This window comes from Vulpes lagopus, chromosome 7, assembly GCF_018345385.1.
Source record: "Vulpes lagopus strain Blue_001 chromosome 7, ASM1834538v1, whole genome shotgun sequence".
Taxonomy (NCBI): domain Eukaryota; kingdom Metazoa; phylum Chordata; class Mammalia; order Carnivora; family Canidae; genus Vulpes; species Vulpes lagopus.
This window is the reverse complement of record NC_054830.1, coordinates 80972426-80990369: the sequence shown is the minus strand read 5'-3', so window position 1 is coordinate 80990369 and position 17944 is coordinate 80972426. Positions and strand designations below refer to the sequence as shown.

Here is a 17944-nt window from a genome sequence, read left to right as displayed (position 1 = left end):
TAAATCTGTGAGCATTTGATCTCAAGATTATATATTTCTTAAAAGAATATATACTGTAGGGACGCCTGGATGGCTCAGCGGTTGAGTGTCTGCCTTTTTGGCTCAGGACATGATCCCCAGATCCAGGATCGAGTCCCACATCAAGCTCTCTGCATGGAGCCTGCTTCTCCCTCTGCCTGTATCTCTGCTTCTCTCTGTGTGTGTCTTTCATGAATAAATAAATAAAATCTTAAAAAAAAAGAATATATACTGTATGATTCCTTTTATATTAAGCTCAGAAACAGGTCAAAGTAACCTGTGGGATCAGATTGTAGGACAATGATTACCTTTGTAGGGGAATGGGAGGGGGCGTTGGTAGTGACAAGATATGAGTACAAGGGGGCTTCTGGAATTCAGACAATGTTCTGTTCTTGACTGGGATTCTGTTTATGTTGATGTACTTTTGATTTGTGTAGTTTTCTATATGTATGTTATAATTCAATAAGATTTAAATAAAAGCTAAATAAAAATAGCATGGAAATACAGAATAGGGTCTATTTAACTTTCTCTCTCTAATGCCTGTCACCCAGCAAGCTCTTAACATATATCCGAGAGTAAATGAGCGAATGATTGAAGGTTTCTTCTTAAAGAAAGAAAGAGGAGGAAGGAAGGTTGCTTTTTCTTTCTGTTAGTAGTTAAATTAGAGTCCCAGCTCTTTAGCCTGGCATCCATTACTACTTACGACTTAGTCCAACTTATGTTTTTAACTTTTGCTAACCCAGAGGCCGTATTGTATAGTTGGAAGATGTTGGGACTTGGAATGAGCCAGAGCCAGAGTTTGAAATATGACTCCACTACTTATCTATATACCCTTAGGCTTGGCCAAGTCACCTAGTCTCTTAGAAACTTAGTTTTCTCATCCCTGAATTGGATATCATTTGCCTCAGCAGATGGATATTGAGTAGATAAGATAATACATGTAGAGCAGGGCCTTGCTTATTGTTCGTATTCACTAAATATACATTTCCTTTATTGTCCAACAACATCCTCCTTTTTCTCCTTTTTGTATCTTTGCTCATCTTGTTTCCTCTGTCCTAATACCTTTTCTTCTGTGCAGTTTCCACATACCCAAATATTATTTATCCTTTAGAATTAAGCACATATCCAAATATTATTTATCCTTTAGAATTAAGCTCAGATATCACCTCTTTCAGAGAGTCTTCCTGATTCCTATCCAAATCAGAACCTTGAAAGCTAGAAATATTTTCCTCTCTCCAATTCTCCCACATTTTAACTATGTCTCTTATGATAAATATTAGTCATTCACTCTAACCTTTAAAGGGTTGCTAAAAGCTGCCCTCTCACTCTAGGCCCAAAAGATAGGCACTTTTAATTAGGCTGTAATGCTGGAGGCAGGAGCTCTGCCAGTTGAAATAAACTGGGGGCATGAAAAGTCAGGTTAAGAAAACTGCTTTAGGGGGGGAATCCCTGGGTGGCTCAGTGGTTTAGCCCCTGCCTTTGGCCCAGGGCGTAATCCTGGAGTCCCGGGATCAAGGCCCGCGTCGGGCTCCCTGCATGGAGCCTGCTTTTCTCCCTCTGCCTGTGTCTCTGCCTCTCGCTCTCTCTCTGTGTGTCTCTCATGAATAAATAAATAAAATCTTTAAAAAAAAACAAAAAAACTGCTTTAGGCCTTTGATATTATATGTATATTCTCCTCTTGCACTGGGAGAAATTCAGATGTCTAGTCAAGGATGTGACCCAGGAACAAGGGATCAAGTTGCAAACTGCTCAACCTGTATTTTGAATTGATCTTCAGTTAAAGACATCTTTATGGCCCAGCCTGGCACCTTAAGGTATGAGGCATACAGGAGTCTGAAGTCTTAGGAATCAAGTGGATATTCACCTGGAGTATCATCTTGGGGGCCGAGTACACATAGGTAGAAAACAGAGTTCAAAGATTTAGATTTATTCCTGGCCACTTACTTTCTTGTTACTTCTACTTTCTACTTGGATTTTTCATATCCATATCTATGTTTTAACTCCTTTGCTAGGAACTATAATGAGTTTCTAGCTTCTGATACTTAATAAACAGCCCGCAAAGCTTTGCTTTAAACTTTGTTTTTTTGTTTTGTTTTGTTTTTGTTTTTTGCTTTAAACTTTGAAGTGATGTTACAAGGCAGTATAAGTAATTAGTTGTAAAAGAAATGATTAACACTTAGAGAATGGAGGGAGCAAACCCTGTGAGTTAGGTGGTCAGAAAAGTCAGAAGAATTCCCAGAGAGTACTAAGTAGCAATTATTAAGTATCAGAAAATGTCCAAGAAATGAAATAATGTGAGTTTAGAAAGATGGAAATCAAGGGATAACTTGTTTTCTGTATTTATCAACATATGTTATTAAGGAGATCCATGGTTCCTTATAAGCAACATTCTTTCTGTAAACAATGCAGTGAGATTTACCACCATTCCAAAATAGTCATATCCTGAAGTACAGTCATTGTGTATAAAATACAACTTCTTGAAGCCAAAGGGAAAAGGTAATTGTAACAATTTTCCGTAATTCCTTAGGCTTCTACTTCCCTTTACTAGTTGTCATCTTCAAGCATGCTAGGGAAATGTGTTTATTTGGTCCACACCTGAGGACATTGAAACATAAATAGACAAAGATGACAGGTTAGGAAGGTCATTCTAGATGTCCTTAGAGCATCCTGGAGCATTTCTTATGACAGGTGAGATAAAAACTTTTGACTGGTTTCTCCCTAAAACAGTCTTCCTTCTTGACTTTTGCGGTAACTTTCCCTCCAAGTCCTTTTCTTATATCTGACAGCTCCATCTTTGTTTCCTTTACAGCATTTTTCCTTATCTGCCTGCCCCTTAAAACTTGATGATTCCTAGGGCTCTGTTTTCCACCTCTTTCTCTGCCCTAGATAATCTCACCCATGGCTTTACCCAGAAGCTGATGAATCCCAAATTGTTATCTCACCTCAGTCTTCTTTCATGAGTTCAATATGCATATATCTAGCTGCCTATGGATCTTGCTTCCAGAATTTCATAAGCACCACATGCAGTACGTTCAAACTGTACTCATTGTCTTTTCTTTCTCCTCCACCTCATCTCCTGTATATCCTTTCAGTCAGTTCCACTATTGGTCACCCAAGCACAAAACCTAATACTGCTCTCCCTTAGGATATACAGTATGGATATAATAATGCCCATGCCCAAACATTTCCCCTCTTAGGTTATGACCTCCCTAAGGGCAAGGATCATATCTTTTCATCATGCCTGGTACAACATCTAGGTACTTAATAAGTATTCATTTACTACTTAAACATTTTTTTTGTAGGATTGTATTAGTAGTCCTTAAAGGTACTGTATTCGTTTGCTGGGGCTGCCATAACAAAGTGCCACAGGCTGGGTGGCTTAAACAACAGAAGTATATTGTCTTATAGTTCTAGATGCTGAAAGTGCAAGATCAAGGTGTCAGCAGGGTTAATTCCTTCTAAGGGCTATATAAAAGCTTGGTATTCCTCTAACAATTTGTTAAAAATGAATTGGGAGTAGAGAAGTGGTTTTGCAGGAGGGTAGACTAGGGAGGATGAATATTTTACAGTAACACAAGTGAGAAATAAGCCTAGATTAAGGGTTGTAGAGAAGGGGACAGAGTTTATAGATAAGAAGGTACAATAGATTAGACTTGGTGACATGTGATATGGGCGCAAAAGATTTTGCAGGCGATTCTGTCACTGGATGGAGAACTAGAATATAGAAGTTTTAAGGGTCTTGTGTCTAAGCAGAGAAGTCATATCCCTGTGTGATTGGTATGGGTTGAGCTGGCAGTGTAGGACTCCAGTGCTGCTGCCACCAATAGGCTTTCCCTTGGCATTGTTTGCTTTGCAAGCTAAGTCTAGCTCTCTCTCGACTCAAATAGTTAAGTACTTCCCTTTCTCCCCACCCTACTTCCCTGCTATTTGTCAGAGATCCTTAAGAGATTTGTCTCAAGTCCTCTCTTTCCCTTTGAACATTAGCTACCTTTTTGTAATTCAGTGCTTCATGCCAGATATTTTTGAATATATGGAGAATCCTATAGGAAAAACCATCCTTTTTGAGGTTCCTTCATTGATTCCCAAGATACTTGAGATTCATATGCTAGCTAAGAAGATATTTTGAGGGACCCCGGCGTGGTTCAGTGATGGAGCATCTGCCTTCGGCCCAGGGCATGATCCCGAGGTCCTGGGATCAAGTCCCACATCAGACTCCCTGTGTGGAGCCTGCTTATCCCTCTGCCTGTGTCTCTGCTTCTCTCTGTGTCTCTCATGAATAAATAAATAAAATCTTAAAAACATTTTGAAAAACTTATGGAAACAGGGTCCAACACCAAGAAAATTCTCCAGATTTGGGTTTACCCTCAGGTATATCTCAACTACAAAGAACCAAAGGAGGTATTTGATCAATATTAAGCCAGTTAGAATATAGTCTCTTTATAATACAAAGGGTTAATTTCCCCATGAAATTTCAAATTTTGATGGGCATTATGGATGGCACAGGATGAGATGAGCACTGAGTGTTATACTAGTTATTGGCAAATTGAATTTAAATAAAATTTTTCTCAAAATTTCAAATTTTGGATTCCTATTAGAGAATCCTCCACAAATGGCCCAATGAGAATTGGCTTCCTTGGGGTATAGAGATTGAGTTAGGGCCAGTGTACTTTGTGGATTGGACTGGGATGTATATAAGTAGATCTAGTTCAGGACCAGCCTTAGTTCTAAATCTGAGAGCTGTGACTTTTGAACAGGTTTATGTGAGAGAGCGGTAGAGACATAGACTACTTCGATTATAAGATTTTAATTGTTTGGTCCTGGAATGGAAATGGGGTCATAGCCTTTGGAGGTACAGGCTAAAAACCTGTTTAGCTTGGCAGTCCTGAGTTTATCCTTCTTTAAGTGTTTGCTAAGCAGGGCTGGTGCTTGACCTGACTATAGGACTGAAATTTGTCAGCAATTTGTGACTCCGTAGGCCTGCCTTGCAGCTTGTCAGGTCTGATTTAGTCTGTGTAGCAGCTATGCCTCCGCATATCAGAAGTCAGCACATCTCTGCCAGGCTCATCACTTCCCTAGAGTGGCATGTACCTGAGGGAAGAAGGAGAATCACCTCCCATCACTCATCATTCTCTTCTGTATGCAATTTCTGAGTCGTTTATGGAGGGCATAATTCTAAGGGGAAAAAAAGACTTTTCTCAGTCACTAGAACAAAGCATTTTCCTCATGAAACAGATTCTACTTGTGTGACTCATGTCAGCCTCTCATGTTGCTTCTGGCTTTTACTTAGAGAAGAAAAAGAGTCAAAAACTTACTCTGCTGTAGGTCAGACTTTGGCTCCACCTATCCTTTGCATCCTTGTTGGTGATTGTCAACATTAGGAGATGAGGTAGGAACCTGCTGGTCCTGACCCAGTCATTTTCTAGCAGTGACATCTGAAAAGGCAGACCAAGTTTAGAGCAGGCTTATTCTTTGCTTTTGGCCTAGTTGTATATGCCTTGAGGGAGACTTAGACTAGTTTATATTAAAGGGGAGAATTGTAGTTGATGAGCCCCTCCTCCAGTATCCCTATGACTCCACTCAGATACTTTAACTAAGGATAAATTTCATATGCCAGGTGGTCTTCTGACTAACCCACCCATTTGGTTCCCCTTTAGAGCTCCTGCAGCTCTGAACCTTCCCACAACTCTGCGTGAGTGTCAATGTCTCATGTTGAATTTCCATCTTGACTCATCTATCTCTAGGCGAAGATCCCTGCAAAGATTTAAATTGGGAACCAGACCTTGAGAATGTCTGTTCAGAGCATTTCACAGCTTCTGGATAAATGCCTTTTCCTTCTTAACCCAATCTGTTTTTCCAATTCTGCCCAGCTAGCTCTTGAAAAGCCCTGCTTTGAGGAAGCTTCCCAACTGAGGTGGGTGCTTGTGCTATTTCTTAACTCTAAAAAGCACCCCCATCCTTTTAGCCTGCCTAGGATTCCCAAGAGCCGGATTCACTGTGACAAGGGGCCTGCATTGTTCCTCACATGGCTCAGGAAACAAATTTTACATTTATCCCAAAAGGCTAGTCCACAGAAGAGGTTTAACTGTCCTTTGGTCATGTGACACCTGACAGTCTATGGGCCTTGATGCATGGTAGAAGGAGCCTTTTTTTTTTTTTTTTTTGGAGCCTGCTTTTTTACCAGAGCTTGTAGTGACAGCTGTTTATCACTTTCCCACTTACTCTCCATGCTTTTGCTGAAGCATAGGAAAGCAGAAAGGTAACAACGGTAATTTATGATCAAAGCCACATGAACTCTCCTGTGAAGTTTGAAGACCATAACTAGAGATTGCAAATATGTTGTGCCTTGTGTCATAAACCCATCTTCTCCTGTCTGAGCCTTTCTTTTTCTGGAAAACCCAAGTTGAATAGAAGATGGGCTGCATGCATTTGAGTAGGCAAATGACCAAAACAGGGTCACTTTAACCTCAGGTATAACATCTAGAAGCCTCAGCCAGATCCTGGAGACACTGGTGGATAAGGTAAGAAGAAGTATATTCTTTAGGCAGTGTCCTAGCTCTGAGGATCATTCCTACCTCTTCAGAATTTGAGCTTCTCAGAATAGGAGGCCTAGATCCAAACCTGATAATGACAGCCACTTCTCTGGGCTCTTTATGAGTGGGAGGGAATTCTGACTTAATCAGTCTTCCCTATATTTCTTGTTTTAAATCCTTTACCTCTTTTCTTCTGGCTGAAATATGGGAAGCTCCTCAGTAAATTGGCTGTGACTTCCACTGAAATTTGACACTTTTCAAGTGATTTTTTTTTTCTATATTTAGATGTGGGTATAGTTGCACTGTCAGTCCTTATCTCTTCTGTCATCCAGCCAGCTCCCGACTGGGTTAGGAGGTATTTGCTCTGCTGTTAGTGTTGGCTGCATAATGAGGTGGATGGCTAAAAAATGGGTTGTTTAGCTCTCTTGGAATCTAAATTTTCTTCCTGGGTTGAGGGGGAAGCAATGTTATTGGAAAAAGGCAGTAGGGAGGCAAATGTTGGCTCTGGAATCAACACTTTCTCCTCAGGATCTTGGATAAGCCCAGGAAATCATTCTTCATTTAAAGGCTTATTTTATCTACCATATAGGGCTGCCTGTTCTGCAGTGACAATTTCTAGGGTGGCCTGCATGGACTGAGTGCCTGATTCCTGGCTAACAAGGCCATGTTTTATTGTGGATTGTCATGAAGAATGTTGCAGGGCAGCAGAGGTAGGAAGTTTTGAGAGCCTGGCATGGATATGCTGGGTGAATCAAACTTGTCCACCTTTCGTTGACCTAAAGAAGAGAAGGACCTTCTCTCATTAGATCAGGCTCAGAAGAGGCAGAATCGAAATTCTTCTATTCTAGAAGAAGAAATAGAAATGGCTTAACTGGATTGTTACTAGTTAATTGGAGCCCTATATTGAGAAGAATTCTGTGATTCTTTGGACTCAGTGTTTTTCCTGTTCTGTGGGTGTTTTTACCTTTCCTGAGTGGAAAGGTATATTATATATTTGATGTATCTGGCATTTTATGCTCCATGGCTTCAAGGGTTCCTGACTTATGTTTGGCATTATGTTGCAGTCAGCAACTTGAGTGCTCTTTGAAGATAAGGACAGTCAATTTCCTGATGAGTCCTAAGTAGAATTGTTGAGTTATTAGGAATTAGGGCCATGTGAGAGCCACCTGACTAGCAAGTCTCCACGGAGATGGGACTGCCATTGGCAAAGAGGGACTGCAAAATTTGAGATCACAAAACCAGGGCCTTGAATCTTAAATAGCTTTTGGTCAATGTGATTTCACTTTATTCTGTTTAGTTCCTAATTCTGGATCCCAAAATAATCTGTGGCCCAGACTTCTGCAGTGGGGTCTACCTCAGCCCATCCAGCTTCCCCTACTTCTCTTTATTCATTGCCTTGGCATAGCCTAAGGGAGTTCTTGTTTTCCAGTTTGTTTTTTTTTTTCTTTTTTTTGCTGTGGGTGTTCAGGAAGAACTGGACTAGGTATCTACTCTGAGAACATAGTGCTATTTGATATTAACTGAACTTAAGTACTTCACCTGTTTTCCAGCTTTGCCAAATGCAGAAAGCATATCATATATATGGAAAAACAAAAACAAAAACCCGAACAACTAACTAAGCAAAAAAACCTAGAGTTTGTTTCAGTAGAAGACAAGACTTCCTTTGTACTGTGCTCTGGCAATTTCTTGCTGTGTTCTGTCTTCTTTCTGAGACTGGGAGGTCCTCAAAGTATAGTCTTTGGTCTTATGTCTCTTTATATCCTATAGCCTAGACATGAGAGAGGTAGATAGGGAGAGAAGAAGGTGGGAGGGAGAAGAACGAGAGGAAGAAATGGGGGAGGGGAGAGAGTAAGATCTATATTTAGCAAGAGGGAGAGACACTCACCAAGGGTGTGTGAGTGAGCTTGCTGGCGAGGTTTGTATTTGCGTGAGTGTTCTGGGAAAGGGGGTGTGTGCGCCAGGAACGTGTGAGGAGGGCTGGTGCCCTATGGGAGGTTGCAGGCAGGAAGCAGCTGGAGAGGAGGAGGAGCAGCAGCAGGAGCAGTAGCTGCCCTGCTTTCTGTCTCAGTCTCAAATCCTGGAATCGATTGGGTTAGAATTCCACATCCCATTGAAGTTTGGCTGCTATTGCCTTCAGCAGGCTGGTCATCAGAGTCCCCCTCAGCAGACATGTGGACCAGATTGGATTCCTAGATTTGTAGCCAGCGAGACTCCTGCCCAGCCTTTCACTGAGGGGATTTCTCTGCTGGTTATTGTTCCTATCATCAACTTTGCACCGTGGAGCCAGCCAGCTGGTGCAATTGAGAATAATAGCTCCTTGGCTCTGTTTGTCCGTTGGGCAAGCAGCCATGCTGTGGCTTAGAAAGTTCATCCTATGGCTTCTCTGTCAAACCAAGGAGTGCTCCTGAACGGCTTAAAGACAGCACTTGCGTTCTAAAACTTGAGAATTTGTGGTTTTAACGTTTTTTTTTCTTTTCATTTCCTTAACTCTTATTTTGGTTGCAGCAGCAAGGTAAGTGGTATCGAGTGTATGACTGACTCTGAACGACAAGCAGAGACAAAAGCAGAGCATTTCTGGGTGGAATACAGAATAGCTACATTAATTACATAACTGTTTGAGCCAACTTGCTGGTGGGGGTCATTAGAATGAGTGAAAAATAGCATACTCAGCACTAAGGGTAGAATCTTCACGTGCATGTGTTTATATGCTGATAATCTGACTATCCGTTCTTCCTTGGTACTCTCCCGAATGTATATAAATAACTTAGCCACTGCTCTGATGTGTACATACTTATATACAAATAATCTGTTTCTCCATCTTGATGTGTCCATAATGTTTATAAACTGACTATTCCTTTCTTGTGTGTACATACAAAATAGAAACTCATTCATTTGTTTTAAATGAATATACACAAGTCATATCTCCCTCCATGTGCATACATGTATAGATATAATCTCTTTATCTCATACATGTATATTATATATACTTTGCTCTTTGGTATGTCTGTATATATTAAGAAACCTTTCTATTTTTCCAGTGTGTGTGTGTGTATTCTGTCCTTCTGTCTGATGTGTTAATTCTTCCCTCTCATGTGTGCATATGCCATATAGGCAGAAAGGTCATCTTGAGTTTTCCCAGTCTTGGGTGTATACACACATGCATAATAATCTTTCCATTTTGTAATGCATGTATGATAAAAAAAAAAAGCATTAACTATAGATTGAAGCCCCCCTTTTAAATCCTAGCTTTACTCAGTGACCTTGGTCAAGTCATTTAACCTCTCTGAGCTTCATTTGTCTCATTTGTGAAATAAGAATAATCTTTCTTCCTGCCTCATAGGGTTATGATGATAAAATATATCATGATAAAATTAGGAATCATGTAAATTGTAAAATCTTGAACAAATATAATTTTACTATTGCTACATGTCCCTCTAGTGAGAGTTGGGTAGGATAGTTTTTGACTCGGCTGCATTGAGATTATGCTCTTGTCTGTGAGAGGTCTCTAAGTCTTCCCTGCAAAGGGGTAGCTTCTATTGAAGTAATTATGTTTAACCTATAGATTTGTCCAGAGTATTGGAAAGAAGCTACCTATTGCTACAGAGTATCTAGAAAGGCTTAAGATTCAGAGAGAAGAGGTCTCATCTTCTGCAGTTTGGGGCCTTAATATTTTGTTCTTTGTAGTCCTGAGGATTGACCTGTCACAAAATGGAAATATGCTACCTCCAGCTAAGATCAAAGTGAGCAGGTGAAAAGATGAGTATAAGAACAGAGAATTCTGCTGCCCCTGAGATGGCAACCTACAGTGAGCATCTGCTGCCAGGTTTTGAAGGCTTTCTAGAATGTCCCACATCTTAGCCTTCCAGACCTGTGTGTCCAATATGGTAGCCACCGGCCGCGTGTGGTAGTTGAGTATTTGGCAGGCAGGCTGATTTCAATTGAGATGTGCTGTAAATGTAAGATATATACTAGAGGGGATCCCTGGGTGGCTCAGCGGTTTAGCGCCTGCCTTTGGCCCAGGGCATGATCCTGGAGATCCGGGATCTAGTCCCACGTCAGGCTCCTGGCATGGAGCCTGCTTCTCCCTCCTCCTGTGTCTCTGCCTCTCTCTCTCTCTCTCTCTCTCTCTCTCTCTGTATATCATAAATAAATAAATAAATCTTTAAAAAAAAGATATATACTAGAATTCAAAGACTCAGTATGAAAAAAGGATGCAAATATATGATGAAAAAATTTTTATATTAATTGCATGTTGAAATGATAATATTTTGGATAATGAATTACATAACATACTAAAATAAATTTTACTTTTTTAAAGACTTTTTATGTGGCTACTGGAAATATTTAAATTACACATGTGACCATATTGTGTTTCTAATAGACTGTGCTACTCTAGACCCATCATCAGCACAAGGATTGGGTAGCTCTTCAAGCTTGAAGGGCACACGGAAGCCCCATGATAACAACTCTGGGAATGACAGGAACCATGGCACAGACACTGTTACTACCTTCTTTATTTGTCCTGAGTGAGTCCTCAGGAAAATTTAAGTATGTTTGAGGGAGAAGTTTCCAACTTAGTTTTTATAATAAAAAGGGTTTGTATGCCATTAATCTAGAAATAAACCTGGAACTTGGAGGCAGCATATTGTTATGGGAGTAAAAATGGACTAGAAATTAGGAGACTTGGATTCTAATGCAGACCTGCCATCACTCATTTATTCTTCCCATGGTGCTGAGTTCTCACTGTGTGCCAGGTCATATTCTTAGCATAGTAGTGCCCTGTACTAGGCCTTGGGAATTCAAAAACAAAGCACAGATCCCAGTGTAATGGAATTCATATCCACTGTGGGTCCTCAAGGAAGAACTTCCCACTCAGGGGTCTGCCAAAGTAAAACAGATTAGCAACAACAAGGGTATTTTAGGTCAAGGGCTTAACCTTGGGTAATAGGGCTTCTGAGAACCTAGAATAGCTGTCCTGCGTATAATCCTTACACATTTAAAATTTAGAAAAACACTGTGATATGTAAACAAAACTACTTTCTAATCACTTCTAGATCACAATGTAGTATGAGATTTGAAGTCTATAGTCTATAAAAGACCCTTTCAACTCTGAACTTTTCTGATTTGGTGTTCTGACTCTTTATTCAATGGCAAGATTTTATTTGTTTGTTTGTTTTGAGTACCATATATTCCAGGTACTGTTCTAGGTGTGGGGGATAGAGTAATGAACAAAACAGAGTCTTTGCTTACATTCCAGAATAGAGAGGTGGTTAGAGAGATAGGTCATATATTTGTTTGCTTGTTTATTATCTATCAGATAGGTGGTATAAGTTTTCTGAAGAAAATATAGCAGAGTAAGGAGGTAGAGAATGTGGGGTTTTGTGGAGGGGGGGCTAGTATTCAAAGGCTAGCTAGATTCCTAGTCACATGCTAGTCTACTCACAAGAACCATGAAGTAGTAAGGAAAAAAGAGTATGATGAATGCTTAAGAAAAAAATATTGTGATGTTTGTTAAAGATGGTAAGGCAGACTTTATTCAAAGTGATTATTACATTGGGGTATTGTAATGGGGAGACAGATTGAGCCCAACTCTGAATATAAGGAAAAGTGAGAATTTATAGCCAAGGAGCAGGTTGAAGGTAGTAGATGGAAAATTACTAAGAGGAAACATCACGGGTAAGGCGAAGTTTGGACTAACTTGACATGAATTTTGCTGGAGGCAGGCCAAGGTAGTAGGTAAGGAATTTGGTCAGATGTCAGAGGTGAAGAATTTTCATTAAACTGACCTGGCAGGATTATTGGTAAAAGTGGACTAAACAGAGCTCAAAGTCAGGGCCTAGTCAGAAAGAGAACTTAGTGCAACCAGACTCAGGTTTGGTCAGAGGAGAGATTCTTTGTCCTGAATATCTGATTCTGGGTACATATGTCTTTGTTTTATGGTTGGTTATATTTCTTGTATAGTAAACCTTGGTACTGCTGATAGGGAGCCCTGGACAGGGCAAGAATACCCAGCTCTCATTCTTCATTTTGAGGTCTTAACCCTCTGAAAGCTGCATCCTCCCACATGGTAGTGTATGTTACCAGAGGTTCTGTCTCCCCTCTTGAATATAATGCTTGAGGTTTTCTTCCCCTTTACCATCCCAACTTCTGGTCTATAAATGGGGTTCCTTCTAATGCTGATGAGGAGGGATGGCAAGTCCTAGGAACTGTAAGTACTAGGGCCTTGCTATGCATTTGATCTAGGGCATTCTTTATTCCCTTTGGCTAATCTTAATCTCACTTTTCATACCATGTGACTCTGATCACTTTCTCTGACTAGAATCTTTGTAAACATTGATTCTTTCCCAAAGATTAACATCCTAAAAGTACCCTTACCTGTTGTAGCCCTAGAAATCCATTCCTTTCACCATATTGGCTATACAGCATAATTGGTAAATGGCCCAGGAATGTTCTGACCTTTGTAGAAGGGGGGTGCACAGAGTTTTTGGCTTTCTACCTTCTGGGTTTGTTTCACACAAAATGATAGGCCACTTGATATATGTGCAGAGAGTCCTGGCCTATTCCCAGAGGTCCTCAGTTGTTTCCTCCTGGCCAAGATTTGGGCCGGAAGCAATTTTACAAGGAATTCTTATATTCCTAATCACATTTATTTGATAAGTCAGAGAAAGAAACAAAGGAATCAGCCATTTCAGAAAGCAGAAGGATTTTTTTTTTTCCTCTTGACTTTTTTTTGGTAGTCTGATGCTGATGTGATTTAAGGGTTTACTCCTTGTCATAGTTCTCAGCTTTCTGTCCTTGAAACTTACTCCTTTGGATTGATAAATTTTGTTTTGATGTGCTCTCTTTTCAAACATAGATATTCTTTGAATAGGATGCCCTATTTTTCCCAGCGTTAGGCATTCCTTAGGAAAAGACATCAGAAAGGTGTGGTCTTTTTTGAGGGTGTATGTATGAGATTTGATGAGTTGGCTAGAGTAGATAGGCTAATAGAACAGGGCAGAATGAGAGCACTGGACCCCTTGAAGGAATCCAGAGCGTCAGCTTTGAGCTGGGTGGACCCCAGTGCCTCACTATCCCATTCCAGCTCAAATATTACTTCTTTATGGCTTTCCCTGTCCTGGTTTTCTGCTGGGCCTCTCACAGTCTTCTCATTCCAATCTGTTACTGAAATTAAATGCTTATTATTTATGATTTGTTACAGATTTTTTAATAACATGTTTCACTTAATTTTGTGATTGTCTATATTGCCATTTCCCCTCTCCAGACCTCCTAAATAAGAAAGCAAGGACAGTGTCTTATACACCTGGCACATAGCTTAGTGCCTGATAGTGCCTTGAACTGATTTAGAGATCAAATTGTCCTCACTCTTTAGCCCTTGTTAATTTCATTTTTTTGTAGACAGTAGTAGCAAAGAGAGGTTGGGAAAAGAGATGGACTTGACTTAGTCCAGATGGACTCCTGGCCTTGAAGCTTGTCCTTTCAGCCTATTCTGGCTTCTGGTATCCTTTTGAGTTCTGAGCCAATTGACTGGTTGAATTTTTCTTTTATTTTTTTATATATAAATGTATTTTTTATTAGTGTTCAATTTGCCAATATATAGAATAAGACCCAGTGCTCATCCCATCAAGTGCCCCCCTCAGTGCCTGTCACCCAGTCACCCCCACCCCCGCCCACCTCCCTTTCTACTACCACTAGTTAATTTCCCAGAGTTAGGAGTCTTTCATGTTCTGTCTCCCTTTCTGATATTTCCCACTCATTTTTTCTCCTTTCCCCTTTATTCCCTTTCACTATTTTTTATATTCCCCAAATAAATGAGACCATGTAATGTTTGTCCTTCTCCGATTGACTTATTTCACTCAGCATAATACCCTCCAGTCCCATCCATGTCGAAGCAAATGGTGGGCATTTGTCATTTCTAATGGCTGAGTAATATTCCATTGTATACATAAACCACATCTTCTTTATCCATTCATCTTTCGATGGACACCAAGGCTCCTTCCACAGTTGAGCTATTGTGGACATTGCTGCTATAAACATCGGGGTGCAGGTGTCCCGGAGTTTCATTGCATCTGTATCTTTGGGGTAAATCCCCAGCAGTGCGATTGCTGGGTCGTAGGGCAGATCTATTTTTAACTCTTTGAGGAACCTCCACACAGTTTTCCAGAGTGGCTGCACCAGTTCACATTCCCACCAACAGTGCAAGAGGGTTCCCCTTTCTTCACATCCTCTCCAACATTTGTGGTTTCCTGCCTTGTTAATGTTCCCCATTCTCACTGGTGTGAGGTGGTATCTCATTGTGGTTTTGATTTGTATTTCCCTGATGGCCTGACTGGTTGAATTTCTACATTAAACTCTATCCCCTGCTTCAAAACCTAAATATCTAGATGACTGAATGGGTTTGGTGCACTTAGGGAACCCATATCCCCAGGATTTGATTCTTAAGTTCACCTACAGGCAGTGGTTACCAATTCATAAGAAGGTTTGGGGGGAGTTTGTTTGTTTGTTTAATATGGAAGCAAGCATCTTTCTTTGGGGCTGGGAGAAGTTGCTATGGCAGCTCTAGTTGAAAAATTTTTATTTGTTAGTAACGTAGAAAACCAGGCAGCTTTGCCTTCAGTCCTTCAGGAGATGGTAGGAAAGGGCTCTAAACACAGTGACTGTGCCATTTGCCCTCTGTATGGCTGGCCAGCCAATGTTGAAGGCACTGCACTCAGATGGGGATACTTGGCAAGACTATCTAGGAAATTAAGCCAAGCCTATCTGGAATATTGGTCTGAAAAGCAGAGATAGGCCTGAAGTTAACCTGGCCTGCACCAAAGCAACAGCAGGAGAATCAGCTTCATTTTTGCTCCTAAAAGGTACCTTTTCTGGACCAAAATGGAGCTGGTCTTGGAGGACCTGGCAATGAGTTCTGGGCCTCACCAGCATTGGAAAGGAAAGGTTGCCTCCTAAATAGCTATTTGCTCCTTTCTTATGCTTTCAGACTGCCTGAGGGAGCATGGTAAGCCTCTTGTCACCTGAATGAAATGTTGGGAACTGAATGTTTGCTTCTCTCTTTTTTTAATCTGAAGAAAAAAACTTCTAGAAGAAAACAAGATTAACAAAGAATGACACACTTCAGTCGTATGGTTCCAGGAAATGTTACAGACCATTAAAAGAGACTGGGAAAGATGGGTTTTGGGCTAAAGTCGTGGTTTACTCAAATCATACTCTTTTCATAGGTGGTTGCAGGCTTGGCAACATTCCTGTGACTATCTTCCCCACCCTATAGATGAGGAAACAAGGGAACAGAGAAGTCAAGTGTTTAATCCAAGGTCACTGGTGAAGCAAGACCCAAACTTAAGTGTTTTGATTACCAGTCTAGTAGCACTTGCTCATGGCTTCATGTGGTCATACCCAGACCTTCCATCTTGGTTTAGTAAGCAGTCTTTTCCTTGGAGACAAACTTGAAAGGCCAATTACCAGTTCCAGCCCTTATCAGGCCAGGGACCTTGTTCAAAGCTAATACCAGGTGTCAAGGCCAAATCAGGGGAACCTAGACTATGCACAGTTGAGGGAGCTGGGAAAAGAGAGGTAGCTTTGGAAATTCAAGTGTGCACTTGTGGAAGAAGAGAAGAAATAATTGGAGGAGTCAGTCCTAGAATTGGGGGTTTTGCTCTCTAGGCAGCTAGGTGCTAAGCCCAAGACCCAGCAGTTCTGGTTGTGGACACAGCATCTTCTTTCTCTCTCCGATTATACTGAGTTGGCTGGATTTAGGGGTATGGCTGATCCTGCCCCCTTGAGATATAGGACTAAAGCAACAGTGTTAAAGCAATAATTGGGCCTCGGCAGTGCCCAATAGGTAGCATTCTTAGGTGTGGAATTCCTAGATGAAGTAGTTTTTAGATGAACTGCAAAGAGAAAAGGAAGACATGAAATGGGAATTAATTTAGTTTCTGTCTGTTGGTTCTTGGCCTGGTTGTTTCCAGTAAAAAGGAGTCAGCTTAATCTTTATCCTAAGACTTGTGACTCATGCTTCTGATTCTTCCTAGTCTGGGAAAGCTTTTAACTTTTAAGCCCATAAACTGTAGATGGTGGCCCTTCCTGAAAATGAATTGCTGGGGGAGCTGTCAGCTTGTGCTCTTCACAGGCAGTTTTCTCCTTTTAGGGTTAACTTGAGTATTGGGAAAAGAGAAGTAGGTAGGAGTTTAGAATATTTAGAAGTTTAGATCAAATCTAGAAAAGGGGGAAATCATCTCTGATTGGAGAACATGTCTCTACAAGGATTGCATGTCTCCCACCAACCAATTTTACCCCTCCCAGGGTAACCCAGAGAGTATCAGCAGTTCCATGCATTCCTGGGCCCTTAGCTTTTCCCTTTGTACTTTCTACTCTGCTCCTTCCCTACACTCTGCATGTTCCCAGTAAAAAGGGAATGGATACCCACCCCATATAAGGGAATAGTCATCTTTACCCCTATAGTAGTAACTGACAGCTTAGAGTATAGGTGCAAGACCTTTTTGGAGAACAGCAAAGTACCCTGAAGTCTTCTGTGATATAACCAACTCCTCACCTGTCCCATGCATTGTTCTCTCCAGGCCATTAGAGAGCTAGAGCAGTCATCTGTTACTCCAGGAGGGGATAGTGCTGAAAAATCACTTACACTGGTATTCCAGAGGCATTAGACCAGAGGTCCTATGGAGGAGGAAAGCCAAACCTGTGTGTTCATTGAGGCTGCACCAAGCCCTTGGGGGCTTGGGGACTATTAAATGGAGTTCAGAACCCAGGCTGTTTCTGAGCTTCCTTCATCCCCAGCTGTGAGTCCACCTTATGTGTGTCTTTGGCCATATGCCCTACTAGATCCAAACATGCTTAATGCATCTGAGTCTGGACAATGACTTTGCTCATGCCATGCCACCTTATTCTAGAATTAGGTTTAGGAAACATTTTTTTCTCTCTCTCCAAGTTTAAAATACTTGCCATGGTCTTTTCTCCAAGTGAAGGGTTACTGTCACTATAAGTAAGCACAGGCAAGAACCAACTTTGGAGTTGCTGAGTTTTCAGCAGAAAAACCAACTGGGAAAACAAAGAAACATTCCAGGTCTTGTCTTTGTCTTTGTCTTTCACTGTGTATGTAATTTGAGCTTTGGTAGTTAAGCATCTATTTGTTCATTCCTGAATCAGACCCTAGTGTTGAATTTTGTAAAGGTTCATTGACCTTATTCACCTACTTCCCAGGAGTTTGTTTTAATCTTGATGTCTTTGGGTACTTGCCCAGAACACAAGGAATTGATACATCAGTGCTCTGATGAGAAGCCAAGGAAGGAGAAGTGACTGCCCACAGCTTTGAAGGCCAGCATTGGGAGATAGGTCAGGGTTGAATTCTACAATCTTAAAAGGTAATGTTCCTATTTCTG

General features: G+C 40.9%; 1 protein-coding gene across 15 annotated transcripts in view; it reads left to right on the top strand.

Moving 5' to 3' along the window:
* UNC13B (unc-13 homolog B) overlaps positions 1-17944 on the top strand; it is a 231920-nt gene that overhangs the window by 162981 nt on the left and 50995 nt on the right. Inside the window, exons 1-2 of one of the 15 annotated variants that reach the window (XR_005988815.1) lie at positions 8481-9060; positions 17806-17926. The exons of 8 other annotated variants lie outside the window; for them this stretch is intronic. The gene's annotated coding sequence lies outside the window, so the exon portion shown is untranslated. Of the gene's footprint in view, positions 1-8480; positions 9061-17793; positions 17927-17944 lie in introns of those variants that run through there. 6 more of the 15 variants (XM_041760945.1, XM_041760940.1, XM_041760944.1 and 3 more) reach the window with 6 other exon arrangements.